At 41.5% G+C, this 15,272-nt stretch overlaps 2 non-coding genes across 2 annotated transcripts; both read right to left on the bottom strand.

The window, feature by feature from the left end:
- Nucleotides 1-9,204: 9,204 nt before the first annotated feature.
- On the bottom strand, nucleotides 9,205-9,286 carry trnas-gcu (transfer RNA serine (anticodon GCU)). Its single transcript has one exon. It is a non-coding gene; the product is annotated as a tRNA-Ser (tRNA).
- Nucleotides 9,287-9,786: 500 nt separating this feature from the next.
- trnal-uag (transfer RNA leucine (anticodon UAG)) lies at nucleotides 9,787-9,868 on the bottom strand. Its single transcript has one exon. It is a non-coding gene; the product is annotated as a tRNA-Leu (tRNA).
- Between the last annotated feature and the right edge of the window lie 5,404 nt (nucleotides 9,869-15,272).

Raw genomic sequence — 15,272 nt, 5'->3', positions numbered from 1 at the left:
AAGGGGTAATCCACGGCTAGATGTACATTAAACGATTTTAGTGCATGATGTGGAGGAAATGAACCACTCGTTCAAATCGTCACCTAGCCATGGATTACCCCGCCTATACCATGGTCTTTCCACAATTAATAAAGTTAAAGCTGTCATTGATTTTAGAAGCACAAACTTTGATTAGAAGTTTAAAATGACAGTTAATTTCTATTAGTTAGGTCGTAAGATCTGGAATTTTGCCCGATATAAATCAGACACAGAGATAAAGTAGTGTGATGAGATTACATTTATTTGAATGAATTGACAGATATCTATCAGAGACAGAGAGATTAATGATGTATGAATTTCCTGCATCATGTGCCTCTCAGCAGTCAGTCAGTGCGTTTACATGGACCACAATAATCCACTGTTAACCCGATTAAGACGATACTTTGATTAAGAAACTACCATGTAAACAGCAATTTTTAATTACCTTAACATGATTAAAGTCATTACTGGAAGTAAGCACTAATCGAATTAAGACGTGTAGTACTCCTGTTTTAGTCGCATTATCAACGTGTATTACAGACATGTAAACACCTGAATCACATTATTAACGTTGTGTGAGTTTTCACCGCATTTTGCGACAGGACACGTACACACATGGCAGTGCTCAACATTTTACGGCGAACAAGAGAGCACGGCTGCGTCCCAATCCGCATACTTGCCTACTATAGGCCTGTAGTGGGGAAAATACATCTATCTCGGCTACTATATAGACGCTAAGTGCATGGTTTGGGATGCAGTTCACGGCTTCAAGCAGTTGTCTATTTGCACGTACAGCATGACAAAAAAATAACTGCGCTTAAAGCGTTCATAAAAAAATTAAATAAAAACACCCAAAACTGTATACTATACCATAACGAAGACGAACTGTATGTTGATATGTGAAATTCTGGAGGGACGTCGGACGGCGTGGCGCAACACATGTAAACACCTTATTCACGTTATTATCTTACTCAGAGTAAGGTCAATAATTAGATTACTGCTGTCCATGTAAACATAGTCAGTGTTGCGCAGCAGTAGTGTAGTAAAACTGAGAGTTGAATTACTTCACAAACAGTGATGGTAACACCTCATTGCTGAGAAATATAATGTAACTTTTTACCAGCAAAGTTATTTTTTTTGTTGCAGACAAAGTTGCAGACAGCGCCGGCAAGAAGTGTCTGTGTGTACGAATGTGTGTTCACGAATGTCTCTGTATGCTCGAGTGTCTGTGCGTGTGTGTGTGTTTTGTGTGTGCATGTAGGCTGCGCGTTGATTTAGAAATGCTCACAGTGATCAAACTGACTGGAACTACCTGTGCAATAAACGGTTATAATGCACACCTTCCAGCCATTCAGAATCCAATATTCACACTGACCATGGTATAAATGTAATTAATGCTTAGGATTCATAATAAGCTTACGATATGCATTGCTTTCTTCCAATGTTCATAGAAACCTCTTCACGGCTAAAGCTGCAGAGATGGAGGTTGAGGGGACCATGAAGAGGTGGCTCCAGCTGGCATCAGATCGAGAGTGCGGGCGCAAGAGCAGACTTTTGAAAACTTTTGCAAAAAGAAGGTATTTAGAGTGTTTTAACTGTGGACTCTTTGTTAATTTGTTAAAATGTACATATTGTAGTCTATTTTTGATTGTTTATAAAAGTCCTTGCTGTTTTTAAATGGTTGAATTTGTGTGTGTGTGTGTGTGTGTGTTGGTAGCTGGGTGGCTATACAGTTGCGGTCGGAAGTTTACATACCACTTGCAGTATCTACAAAATCTTAATACTCTTTACAAAATAAGATTGATCATAAAAATCCTAAGTTTCTAATTTAGTACCGCCATGAATAAGCTATTTCACATAATTCAATTCAATTCAATTCGATTTTATTTGTATAGCGCTTTTTACAATAGACATTGTCTCAAAGCAGCTTTACAGAAATATCAACATGGTATACAGATATTAAAGGAGTGAATTTATCCCAACTGAGCAAGACACTGAGTGGCGACGGTGGCGAGGAAAAACTCCCTAAGATGTTTTAAGAGGAAGAAACCTTGAGAGGAACCCGACTCAGAAGGAACCCATCCTCATCTGGGTAACAACAGATATTGTGAAAGAGTTCATTATGGATTTATATGAAGTCTGTATGGCGTTAGGAGCAGCCGTAGTCCCAGCAGTCTGGAATTAAAGAAGATTTGAGCTCCATCCAGAGGCAGAAAGGATCTGGATCTCTAGTATCTCCATAAATTCGTGGGGGGCTCGGCGAAAGGAGAGAGGGAGAAAAAAGATAATTACGACTGCGAAGTAGTAGAACAGAATCTAGTCAGGGTAGGCTTGAGTAAACAAATACGTTTTAAGCCTAGACTTAAACACTGAGACTGTGTCTGAGTCCCGAACACTAATAGGAAGACTGTTCCATAACTGTGGGGCTCTATAAGAGAAAGCTCTTCCCCCTGCTGTAGCCTTCACTATTCGAGGTACCGTCAGATAGCCTGCATCTTTTGATCCAAGTAGGCGTGACGGATCATATAAAACCAAAAGGTCGCTTAGATATTGTGGCGCGAGACCGTTTAGTGCTTTATAGGTTAATAAGAGTATTTTATAATTAATGCGAGATTTTACTGGGAGCCAATGCAGTATTGATAATATCGGTGTGATATGGTCGTATCTTCTAGTTCTAGTTAGGGCTCTAGCAGCTGCATTCTGGACTAATTGGAGCTTATTTATATTCCTACTGGAACATCCAGACAGTATGGCAGTATGGCATAACAGATGTTTACATATAGTCCACAAGATAATAGCTGAATTAATCAAAATTACCCCCATTCAAAAGTTTACACACGTTTGATTCTTAATATTGTGTGTCGTTACCTGAATGATCCAGGACTCTTTTTATGTGTTATGATAGTTGTTCATGAGTCCCTTGTTTGTCCTGAGCAGTTAAACTGCCCACTGTTCTTCAGAAAAATCCTCCAGGTCCTTCACATACTTTGCTTTTACTGCATATTTTAGCCGTTTCCAGTAGCGGTTATATGATGTTCCGATCCATCTTTTCACACTGAGGACAACCGAGGGACTCGTACACGACTATTCCAAAAGGTGCAAACATTCACTGATGCTCAAGAAGGTAACAGCATGCATTAAGAGCCTGGCTGTAAACGTTGTAAACAGAATGATCATGTAAATTTTTTTGTCTTCTGGGATACTTCTTCTATGCTGTATTAACCATCTTTCTGTAATAAACCTTTTTCACCTCAGAGGACGAGTCTGCAAGTGTTGTCTAATTTCACAACTAATCACAACTCAGTTTTTACATTTTTTTATTTTATTTTTAAGAAAATAATTAAAATTCAATAACCTTTTGACTGTATGAGGTACCCGTAAATGAGAAAAAACATAGTACTACTTTCATAAAATGTCATGTGCAGCTTGATGGTAATTATAGTAATGTATAGTAATTCTGAGTCTTGAACAGTAAACTCTCAAGTGTCATTGTCATGTCACAGCAAACCAGCGAGTCCGTTTCCCAGAATGCACCTCAGACTACAAACATGGCAAACACAAACTACAACTCCAAACCAACACACCGACATTGTTAACAGAATACTAATCAGACAAACCTGTTACCAATGAACCTACTACATTAGAGAAGGAAATACTGGATGTGAAGTGCAGTAGTGCTAGTGTGTGTGAATAGACTATCAGTTTATATACTGACCCTGAACACTACTAACATGCAGTGCTTTCTTGGGGTGGTGATGAAGTTGGAGTTGAACCGGTAAGAAAGATATTAGAGAGAGGCTTCTTTACACTCCTGAGGATGTTCAATTAGAACCTGCACCAAACTCACCTGATTCAAGTCATCAGCTAATTAAGCGGCCTGCACGAGCTGAGGTGGGTGCTTTAGAGCAGATAAAACACCAAATGTGTTAGATAAGAGTTCAGAGCCTGTGTTCTAGACACATGATTTAGAGTGGAGACTTAGGCTTAGACCTTAGGCTTTGGAGTTATTCTGATTATAGGTTTCAGTGAGGAAGTGACTGAAGTTAAGGAGAGGAACTGTAAATAAAGTTATAGTCTTTCTGAGTAAACAGAATAAGGCTATATTATTGTTACCGGAGGGAAAAAAAAAGAAACTCATAGTAGCGCTGATGAAATACATATACACGACAAAAACTGCTAGGAAAAAGAACTCAGAACATTTGCTTAACCTAATACGTTTTTTTTTTTCATCTGCACATAATTATTTTAGCAGTTGCTTTTGCAATAAAAAGACTTAAAGTCGAGGGTCCCTGTAAGTATCTATGGAGAGAGAGAGAGGAGTAGTGAACCATTGACATCATGTACAGCGTTAGCATGAAGGTGTGATTGACAGTTTTTAGAAATCACTTCCTAATCCTATGCTAAGATGAATACTACTAGGCTACTACTCTAATAATAATAATAATAACAATAAGGAGAAGAAGAAGAAAGATAGATTAAAGGGTGAGGAGTAAAATCAGTATAAAGTGGGGCTGTTTTGTCTTCAGCAATAATATCTAGTGCTAATAAATAATTTGTCAACTACATTGTATATATCTAGTGCCTGGTAATCAACCTCCTCACCTGGTGAGAGGACAGTCCACTCATCCTGACATTTCACACAGTATGAATAATAATGATAACAAAAGGAAGTAAAGCTAAATGAATGTTTTAACTGAGAGTAATACTTTGTACCCATATTTCCAATTGTATAGTAAATTGCACACAGTTTTTGCTTGTTACGTTTAGACCCGAGGGGATTGCAAACTTCAAAAGCACCATCGTCATTGCACCATCGCAAATGCTGAGGATCATCAGCCATAGTCCGTTGTAATACAGTGTCTTTATGCTTTTGGTAAATATGACATCTAAAGGACTCATACTTTGAAAAGGTCCTCCGACAGTCATTAAGACCATAAGTTATTGAAAAATTTGCCTCGTGCATGAATGAGACCAATGTGCTGGATTAATTTGACAATCGTTCTCCCAGAGCATTTAGGACAACAATAGACGAGGCATTTTTGGCAGATATTACTGTAAGAGGTTGATTACTCTGGTAACTGGAGTAGGTAGAGGCTTGTCACCATCCACAGTAAGTTTCAAAACATATTGCTGAAGAAAAATCAGAGTGTTCTTCAAATGAGATGGATATGTTGAATTGAAGACAAAATAAGCACAAAATGAAGCAAGAGCCCTTTCATCCACACCGCTAGCCCAGCAGATCTCTATCCCATCGACTTTGATGACTGCAGTGACTCTTCTTGTAAACACAGTTTTGCAGTCAGTGACTTCTGGTTCTTGCAGCGGTAACAGCAGACTTTCTATGCCAGCGACCCGCCTTCGAGCCTCAGCTTCATTAACTGTTTTTTAAAGGATTGGGTTTTTTTCACTGTAGAAGTTCACTACAACTGTAGAAGTTGTAGAATAAATTCCCCATGAACAACACTGACTGGAGCACATGCCAATTAAGTTGATGGACTATTAGCAAGTTATTGTCATGCATTCATATAAATCCAACAATTATGTTTTTCACTATTTAGCTGTCTTTTTACTTTAAGGATCTAATAAACTGCATATATGACATGATTTTATTTACAAGTATCATGTTTGTGATTTTAGGTTATTCGTCAAATAGTACAGCTTTTGACCATTAAATCAAAACAGACTTGTGATTTGATGACATAATGCTTATTTATTTAGAAACAGAAGTACCTCAATACAAATATGCTAAATACTTTATATTTTTATATATAAATAACCAGGTGAAAAAGAAGACAACCTTCCAATTGTGAAACTGGTTATTAAAGCCCTTAATTAAGTGTATTGTCCATGCAGTATGCACAGATGTCCTTCTCATCTAGGGATAAAATGTTCCGCTGGCCCTTTAAAAAGCAGGAATGTGAGTTCCCGTTCTGCCCAGGAGTATCGCGAGAGTTCACCTGCGAGCAGCGCGATTTACAACGCGATGCAGGTGTTTCTTATGAAGTGTGAGAACCGGGAAGTTCTTGTGCATGAAGCAAGACTTTAAGTTTAAAATCACAATGGAGCCACTGAGCAGTGAGATTAAGCGTACTCGTCAGGCTTACATCTGAAGACCAAACATCTGTGGTGAAGTTCATCGCGGAGTGGTGAAGAAGAAGCTCGTGAATATGATCTGTCATACGGTTGTATAACTCCGGTAAGCAGACGAATGTGAAATAACGCCGCATCGGTAAAGTGTAGCGAGACTCAAGGTGTTTTTTCAGTCGCTGAAATCCCATGTCCTTCACTACAGAGCATGGTTGATCATCAAGCGCCATAAACGCCAATACTTTCTGAGTAATTTCTAGAGTTTTTGTGCTGTCGGATTATCAGATATTTTTAAATTATGGATAGATGAAAAATAGCCTTTCGGTATCGGCCGATACATCGGTGCATCTCTAGTTAAAACCAAGAATATAATGGGTAATTGCATATTTCATTTTAATTGACCCCCCCCCCCCCCTCTTTTTTTTTTTTTTTACTGAAGCAGCCTTATATGGTCTTGCATGTGTACAAATATTATATTTGTATGTGTATGTTGCATTTCCTACTGTCGATAAGGAAAGGGAAAAGGAGACAGACTTATATTCTTGGTTGTACAAAACCATGCTGTAACTTCAATTCAGTTCCATTTTATTTGTATAGCGTTTTTTACAATAGACGTTGCCTCAAAGCAGCTTTACAGAAACATATAAACACGGGATACAGATTTTAAATGTGCGACAGTCAACACTGGAACCAGCACCAGACAGGTCATTACAAAATTATGGATGGATGGAATGTTAGAAAAAGAGCAGTAAAAAAGGTCAATGTAATGCTCACTTCATTTGGAAGTCATTTAGGAGAAAATGATCTTGGTGCTGCAGTGCAAGATGACGAGATAACTTCATCTAATATCCAAAGTGTTGCTGGTGGCACATATCATTATTTTGGTATTCTTAAAGCTTTGTCCAAAACCATGGAAAGAATCTGGTCTATTGTTCTAGAGAAGTATGAATTCGAACTTCAACTGAACATGGATGGCTTACCACTGTTTAAAAGTTCGTCTCTGTAGTTTTGGCCCATTATAGGGTTACTGCAGGGTTATACTAAGAAACCAGTTGTCATTGCTCTGTTCTGTGGTAAATCAAAGCCATCATCACAAACTGGTGAATTTGAAAGATATAGTCAGTGAACTGCAAGGGTTAAGCAAGGGATTTGCCATAAATGGGAAGCAATTTTTCCTAAATGTCACATCTATCCTGTGTGATGCTCCAGCTAGAGCTTTTATAAAGGGAATTAAATCACATACCAGTTATTCAGGTTGTGACAAGTGCATCCAGTCTGGTGTGTACATCAACCATAGAATGACCTTTCCTGAGATCAACAGCCCACGTAGGACTGATGAGTCTTTTATCAACATGTCTGATGAAGACCATCATACTGAAACATCTCTTTTAAAAGCTGCAGGAATTGGCATGGTATCATGCTTTCCACATGATTACATGCACCTTGTATGTCTTGGTGTTATGTGAAAACTGCTGGACTTATGGCTTGCTTCAGGGCCTTTATGTTGTCTTTTGTCTGCTCGCCAAAGTGTTATAATCTCAGACACACTTGTTAGCTTGAGACGTTATATTCCTGAGGACTTTGCTAGGAAACCCAGGCAATTCTCAGAAAGACTGAGGTGGAAAGCAACAAAATTGCGACAGTTTCTGTTATACACAAGTCCAGTGTTTCTTCTTGATGTGCTGTCATAACCAATGTACAGCAATTTTAATTATCTGTTGCTATCTTTATACTCTCCAATCCACTCTTTGTATAATTCTTAATGACTTTGCTCACAGTTTGCTAGTGTCATTTGTAAACCATTTTAGTGAGTTGTATGGTCCTGAATTTGTTATCTACAATGTACATGGGCTAACCCATCTTTCTGAGGATGTCAAAAAACATGGAAGCCTTGACTTCTTGTCTGGGTTTCTGTTTGAAAACTTCCTGGGATAAATAATTTTTTTTTTTTGAGAACTCCACACCATCTCCTATAACAGGTTATACGGAGACTTTCAGAAATGGACTGTTTCATGGTAATTGCTGAACATTTGGATATGAAAATTGTCTTGAAAAACAACATGAAAATGGCCCAATTCCACCGGATTTTAATAAAGTTGATCAGTTCCAGGAGGTTGTTCTAGGTAGCACTAGAGTTCATCTATCATGTATGGGAGAAAACTGTAGGAATTGGAGGCTGCTTTGGTGTAGTAATGAATATTCTTCAATGTCAGGAGAAAGTAAAGTGCTTAAAACACTTATCTAAATGAAAAGCTTACAGCACCTAGTAGTCCCATTCAGTCTCCCAACCAAGAACTAACCAGGCCCAACTTTGCTTTGCTTCTGAGATCAGGCTTTGTCAGAGTGGTATGGCTGTAAGCAACAGATGCCACCAAATGGGGCCTATTTAAATAGTATAAACAAACATCTGACTGACTGACTGACTGATTGATTGACTGATTGATTGACTGACTGATTTATTGATTGATTTTCCTTCATTTCTACACAATCAGTCTGACTGTGAATTGGTGGAGTCCATGCACTTCTTCAAATAAGACAGGGTGCTCACTCACACCTGATTGTCATCCCGTTGATTGAAAACACCTGACCCTAATTTCCCCTTCAGACTAACTGCTCATGCAGACGCCAACAGTGTCTGCACCATGCACGCTTCCTTTACAGAATGCGCTTAAGCAAGGTCTTTACAAGAAAAATAGGGTCCAAACCCACATGGGCTGTGCACAGCGGACTGGCAGCTCATCACCTTAACCTCTTGCTGACATAGCTCACGCGTATGAAATTACATCCCGGTGTGTGGAGCAAAAAAGAGGTTTCGGTGCAGGTTCTTCGCCCCTGTCGTCTGGACTGCGGAATGCGCTCTGCGTTGACGGACCTCCAGAGACGCAAGAGCCTTACAGCAGCTGTGGCCAAAAAGCATTGAAATACAGCTCACGGTCGCGAAACACATAGCCACAGTGCTAGCTCTTCACATTTCTCCACCCTCTCTAGTGCCAGCTCAGGGACCTGTACAAAGCTTCCCGGTTGTAGGCCTTGTAGGTGTGAGACAGACTGCAACAAAGCCAGACATTGCTGGAAAGAGGAGGCAACGTGAGAAGCTTGCGACGAGGATGGGATTCGAACCCACGCGTGCAGAGCACAACGGATTAGCAGTCCATCGCCTTAACCTCTCGGCCACCTCGTCCGAGGCCCGCCCCGTTTAACGAAAACTATGCAAATGAGGGTTTCATGTTCGCCGGCTGGATGACTGCTTCTCAAATAGATCTGATTCAAGTCTTGGGGTATGAGCTGTGCCGTCATATAAACTGAAGGGTGACGATGCGGCGAGACGGCCCAAAGGTCTCACAGAACGGGACAACTCCATAGTCGAGCCGTCGCAATGCAATCCAATCCTTGGGCGGCTAGGTACCGACTACCTATGGACTGCCCGTCCCAGCGAGTTAAATTTCTTTGGAAAATGTAACTTTTACCCGTGACCCTGAGTAGGATTACGCGGTATAGAAGATGGATGGAAATGTAACTTTTATCCTTACCTGGATATACACAACGACTGTGGAAAAGGGGGGCATGAGTTGCGACGTTCGTGAGGCAGCATGCTACGTGGTGTATAGCATGAAAGCGTGGGAGAAAAACCTGCGCAAAGCCTTTGGAGACGAGACATCACCCACCGTGAGCTAACGACCGTGGCAGCGATGGGATTTGAACCCACGCCCCCGAAGAGACTGGAGCCTAAATCCAGCGCCTTGGACCACTCGGCCACGCTACCCGCAGGCCGGCGTGGTGGTAAACCCGTCCGTGGGAAGAAGGTGACCGGGTCATTCCGCCGGACAACAAGAAATCTGGCATGGGCGCGACAAAAGGGCTGTTGTGAGACTCGAGTGCCTTTCGCTTAACCGGCTCTGGCGGAGACATCTAACCATTTCCAGCTGAAGACAGAGCTAAGGCCTGGTCTTTTGGACGCGATTCGTCTAGGCTTAAGACGCCATGCTCCACGGTCACATCGGAGTTGTGTTTGCGGAAGAGCTCTTCTGCCATGACCTTACATCCCACTTACGGTGGTGCTTGAAAGTTTGTGAACCCTTTAGAGCTTTCTATACATCTTCATTACCGGGACCTAAAACATCGTAAGATCTTCACACAAGTATCAAAAGTAGATAAAGAGAACCTAATTACAGAAACCAGACAAAAACATTACAGATGGTCAGTTATTTATTGATGAAAATGATCCAGTATTGCATACCTGTGAGTGGCAAAAGTATGCGAACCTTTGCTTTCAGTATCTGGTGTGACCTCGGTGTGCAGCAACCACTGCAAACAAACGTTTCCGGTAACTGTTGAACAGTCCTGCACGTCAGCTTGGAGGAATTTTAGCCCATCCCTCATTACAGTCCAGTTTCATCTCTAGGATGTGGGTGGGTTTCCTCACATGAGCTGCTTGCTTCAGGTCCTTCCGCAGCATTTCTACTGGATCAAGGTCAGGACCTTGACTTGGCCATTCCAAAACATTGACTTTATTCTTCTTTAACCATCCTTTGGTAGAACGACTTGTGTGCTTAGGGTTGTTGTCTTGCTGCGCGGCCCACTTTCCCCTTGAGATCCAGTTTACGGACAGATGTGCTGACATTTTCTTTTAGAATTTGCTGGTATTATTCAGAATGCATTGTTCCATCAATGATGGCAAGCCGTCCTGGCCCAGATGCAGCGAAACAGGCCCAAACTGCAACGCTACCACCACCATTGTTCAGAAATGGGATACGGGTCTTATGCTGGAATGCGGTGTTCTCCTTCCCCCAAACATAACCCTTCTCATTTAAACCAAAAAGTTCTAGTTTGGTCTCACCTGTCCACAAAACGTTTTTTCGAGTAGCCTTGGGTCTTGTCCATGTGATCTTTAGCAAACTGCATGCAGGAAGCAATGTTCTTTATGGAAAGCAGGGGCTTTCTCCTTGCCATCCTGCCATGCACACCACTGTTGTTCAGTGTACTCATTATGGTGGACTCAGGAACATTGACATTTGCCTACGCGAGAGAGGCCTTTAGTGGCTTAGAAGTTACCCTGGGATCCGTTGTGACCTCGTGGACAGTTACATGTCTTGCTCTTGGAGTGATCTTTGTTGGCTGACCACGCCTGGGGAGGGTAACCATGCTCGTGAATTTCCTTCATTTGTACACAATCTGTCTGACTGTGGATTGGTGGAGTCCAGGCGCTTTAGAGATACTTTTTCATCAACTTTTGCATTTTAATGTAAACAATCATATTTCGTAATATTTTGGGTCAGAAACGTTTCATAGTACTATATTATGTGTAAATATGTGAAAAGAATCGAATTGGAGTAGATCGGGCAACTGATTATATGAGTTTGTTTGAAACACCACTTTCCTTTGCTCCTAGCGCCTTCTCGTTCACTGTATAGCGTTTTGAGCGGATAAAGAGCACAAGTGTGTAAGGGGACACAGGATGAAAGTGAACTAGATTTGTTATTGTACTTTTGATGAAAAGTGACTTTCTAGACATAAAATGTCACTTTTTTCACCTTATCATACTTTTTCATCAACTTTTGCATTTTAATGTAAACAATCATATTTCGTAATATTTTGGGTCAGAAACATTTCATAGTACTATATTATGTCTAACTAACTTGAGACGTGAACTGATCAAATGTGACGTGACAAAAGAAGAACGACTCAGATCGGGAGGTGAACTAACAGACTGCTAATGCTAAGCAATTAATCAATCATTTCTGTTTCTCATAATTCGGCCTCGGTTGCATTAGCCTATAGTTTATTTTTTATTCCAAATGTGATCAATGTTTGCGTAAGTACTAGAGGTGTTGGGGAGATTCTGAAGAAGAGTTAATCAAGGGCGTGACTGTTGGAATCAGTACAGTTGTGGATGACGCGATGGACCCTATTCCGTGTGACTGCCGTGATGTAGCCCTTGTAATGGAAGAAGTTGTCGTTCTACGCAATCTTGGTGATGTACCAAATGCATTTGTCAACTTGATGGGATTGCTTTATGCACGTAACATAAACTACCCCACAAACTTCAAATACACCTTTGAGGTGATTCAGAGGCTGTTCATGAACATCGGAGCTGATGCCTGCAGTGCACGAGTACATTCACTTAAAAATAATCTGCTCAAGTAGAGATGGTGTTATGCATTTCTTGTAAGAGAGATTTCATGTGGTGTTGTGTTGTGTATGTTACAGTTTCTATACCTAAGCAGCATGCCTTCAGTTTTGTTGTATATTTTCACCTGGGCAATTGAAATGTAATGTTGTTAGGCAAAAACAGATTTCTGCTTGCTTTTTCTGTTTATTTTGAGAAATTCATGTAATTTCAAGTTCTGCTGACACCCGAGTCTGCTGACACGCACAGCCAAGCTCCGCCCATGCCCAAGGTTCACCTGGTAACCTCAGAGCCTCAGCTTCCCTGTTCAGCTGCGGTCGTCGCTCAGCCTCCCTGTTCAGCTGCGGTCGTCGCTCAGCCTCCCTACGCCGCCAAGAACACTGGGCAGTTTCCTGGCTCTGTTTGGGACATTCAGCCCAGGGGGCCGGGGCCGCCAATGAAGTGAGATGACTCATGGCACTCGGGAGGGGTTTCTGTCACGATTCCCCCTTGAAGCAGCGTGCTCTAAGCGTGAATGTGCGAGCACCTGCTTTTCTGTTGTTGACTGTAATGACATCTGGACACATGTGTTTTGTTTATGTTTCTGTCTCCTCCCTGTTCTGTCATTGGCTGGGATTTCCGTGGGTCTGAATTGCTCTCAGCTGCTAGCGGTTTAGACGCTGATCATGTCCGCATATATACTGCGCGCCTCCCAGCACACAACGCGGAAGATTAAATGTTTAGAGTTAGTTTAGCTCGTATCATAGTCATAGTCATAGTCACGGTCCATGTTTAGAGTTAGTTCGCGCTGGATTATCCGCTTCCAGTCCCTCGTCATAGTTCGTTTCTTGTTTTGTTTATCGACCCTGTTTTCCGTGACCACGACCTAGATACCTGCCTTGCCCCGTGTACGCTTGTTTGCCAATCGCCTGATCTCTTGCATGTTTATGGATTACGTTTTGGATCACGTTTTGAATTTGTCTGCCTGTCCCTCTTTCAAATAAACAACTGTTCATCCTGCACTTGCATCCGTCCTATCTCTGCTCCGTCACGATACGTGACGGTGACCTGCTCCAATATGACATTTTGTACATAATATACTTTGCAGGTTTCTGATGTAAAATGATACGAAATAGGATTGTTTACATTAAAATCCATTATATGATGATAATGTATGATAAGGGGGAAAATGTGAGATTTGCAGTCTAGAAAGTCACTTTTCCTCAAAAGTGCCCTGACAAAGCGTGTTTTCATTCCTCCTGTGTGTGCAGACACACGGGGGCGCTACACTATACAGTGAGTTTCACGCCGCTGGGAGCAAGGGAAAATAGTTTTTCTAACAAATTCAGTATCATATGTTTCACATGTTCATGATTTAATATGATTCTTTGACATGTTTCTGACTCAATATTAGATGTTTAACTTGTTTACATAAAGCCCACCCCATTTCTCCAAAAGATTTTTTTTATTATTATTTTATTTAATTAAGTTATTTTATTTTGCTCATGCAGTATAAAAGAACAAAGTAATGGTACTTCAAAAAAAAAAGTAAATTGTTATTATATCAACAACAAAAAATCAAATGTAACAGATGTGCATTGTAAAGGTTTCAGCTCTACTCAGTGAAAATGGAGGGGACATAACAGGTCTTAATACAGATTATAACCCAGATCTAAGTCTAATCAACACTTACATCTAACCACAAAGTTACGTTGACACTGACGTGAGGAACAGATGCAGGAGTAACAGAAGTGGGTGGGCTTGTCGTAGTGCATGGTCTTCTTATAGGAGATCCTCACGGGGTTGGTCCTATAGGAGATAGCCTCCTCACGGGGGGTTGGTCTTATAGGAGATAGCCTCCTCACGGGGGTTGGTCCTCTTATAGGAGATAGCCTCCTCACGGGGGGTTGGTCCTCTTATAGGAGATAGCCTCCTCACGGGGGTTGGTCCTCTTATAGGAGATAGCCTCCTCACGGGGGTTGGTCCTCTTATAGGAGATAGCCTCCTCACGGGGGTTGGTCCTCTTATAGGAGATAGCCTCCTCACGGGGTTGGTCCTCTTATAGGAGATAGCCTCCTCACGGGGGTTGGTCCTCTTATAGGAGATAGCCTCCTCACGGGGGTTGGTCCTCTTATAGGAGATGTTCTTCTTAAAAGGGATGAGAATCTCAAAAAGGGGATGGGCTTCTAAAAGGGGGTGTGATTCTCAAAGGGGATGGGCTTATTACAGGAAAGGGTGTGATTCTTAGAGCAGATAGGCCTGGTAAAGGGGACGGGCTTCTCGAAGGACTTCTAAAAGGCACCTCATGCTCATCACCACCATTTTGCTCCTCCTCATGCTGGTCAGGCATGTGGACGTCATCCTCGTAGTCACTCTCCACGGTGTTGTAGTACAGCTCGTCGGCAGCAAACGGCGGATCAGAAGATGTATCCTCCCTCCGTGTTCCTGTATCAAAAGAGATGAAGAGACAGTGAGACACATCTGCACGTCTCGTAAAAGGAACCAGAAAATCCTCCCTCTAAACTGTCCTTTTCACAAAACGTATTTACACAAGTTAATGGTAAATTACTGTCATCTTCCTATAACGGTGCATACATCCTCAGTATCTCCGTTCTAGCTGCATGTAGAGGTGTTCGATACGGGTGTCACAGTGTCACGACTTCACCGTTAGTCACGGCATATAATCACACACTTACCTCACTGCTCACTTTCCCCCTTGCCAACAAACAGAATAAAACACATTTCTGTCTATTACCGTTTTTTTCTGATCTCTAACGGTTCTTATCCCTTTTATGTCCATCTGTGGCTCCCCAAAAACTCTTCCCACCCTCTTTCTCCTAAATCACACAACTCCTAACTTCATCACACATCGACGGCTATGAAGAACAAATCATCGCTGACCAGAATTAAACCAAACTACTTTATATTTTGCCTAAGCAGCACTGCACACTGGTCAGATTTATGATTATTTATTTATTTATTGCTCAGTCAGCTGCATTTCCTCACAGCAGCTCTCTCTCTCTCTCTCTCTCTCTCTCTCTCTCTCTCTCACCTCTCTCAG

The sequence above is a fragment of the Ictalurus punctatus genome, unplaced genomic scaffold (genome assembly GCF_001660625.3).
Source record: "Ictalurus punctatus breed USDA103 unplaced genomic scaffold, Coco_2.0 Super-Scaffold_100056, whole genome shotgun sequence".
NCBI lineage: Eukaryota > Metazoa > Chordata > Actinopteri > Siluriformes > Ictaluridae > Ictalurus > Ictalurus punctatus.
This window is presented reverse-complemented; position numbering and strand designations above follow the sequence as displayed.